Below are 1164 nucleotides of genomic sequence, written 5' to 3' on the forward strand. Positions count from 1 at the left end.
AAATTTTGAATTTATGCTACGTTCCCCAACAGCTCACAGTCATCACCAACACCAAGATCGAAGTTGTGCATGCATCCAGGGGTGGACGACATGACGGCGCATGCACGAGGCGGTTTTTGTACGATGATGGGGAGGAACACACACCCGGAGGACAGATGCAACCTTAGTGAGCCACAACCTTGTCTCTGCTGCTGGTTGCGTGCACCAGATGTCACGAGTTGCAGCTGTGTGTCTCCCGTAGGATTGGCAGCCAGCCGTGCGTTCGCAAGGAGTTCGATGAGATACACAAGAAAGAGAAGGGGGTTATGGATGTTGAGAGGGTGGTCCCTAAGCCTGCCTAACGATTAAGTCAAACGATGTGCGGTTTGGGTGCCACATCATCACTTACGGTGGGATCCACCCATTAGATTCAATGTCAACGCGTGCATGTTGGAGTGATTAGTGTTCGTCAAAAAGATTACTAATGCCAGCAATCTTTTTGAAAAAAATTGTAACATTGATTTTTTTTTCGAAAATGAGGCCAGAATTTTGGTAGTTTTTTGGGATTTGCTCAGAGAGGGAAGCATCACTTATGCTTTCATCTTTCTATTTGCATCTTTGTCATGTACACATGTCATTGCATTGTTGTAGTTAAAAAACATATAACTATTAAGATGGTGTTGTGTGTATGTCAGCCATCTCGCACATGTTCAATGGGAATTCATAAGTTGAGGGGATTGAGGAATGAGAGGTTAACATTGCTCGAGGGCGTCTATCTGCATACATTTACTCGGGACGACCCGTTCCTCCACATCATCAACAAAGTCATTTGGCTGCTACAATTAATTACATTAATCTACATGTTAATTAGGTTGCGATAACAGCCCGGAAATGAAAGACCCATCCTATTCTATCTATCCTATGCTGACTTTGCATGTTCCCTACAAATTTGCAGAAAAAACATACGAACTACTACTGTTAGATGCTCTACGGCAAAAACAAAAGAATGGCACTACACTGCACGACGAAGCAAAAATAAAATTCAAGTGGTGTAATTCAGAGGATACAATCAAAACGAAAACCCAATCGATGCAACTACACTGTACGTCTGTCCCTCATATATATATATATATATATATATATATATATATATATATATATATATATATATATATATATATATAT

This window comes from Triticum aestivum, unplaced genomic scaffold (genome assembly GCF_018294505.1).
Source record: "Triticum aestivum cultivar Chinese Spring unplaced genomic scaffold, IWGSC CS RefSeq v2.1 scaffold18204, whole genome shotgun sequence".
Taxonomy (NCBI): domain Eukaryota; kingdom Viridiplantae; phylum Streptophyta; class Magnoliopsida; order Poales; family Poaceae; genus Triticum; species Triticum aestivum.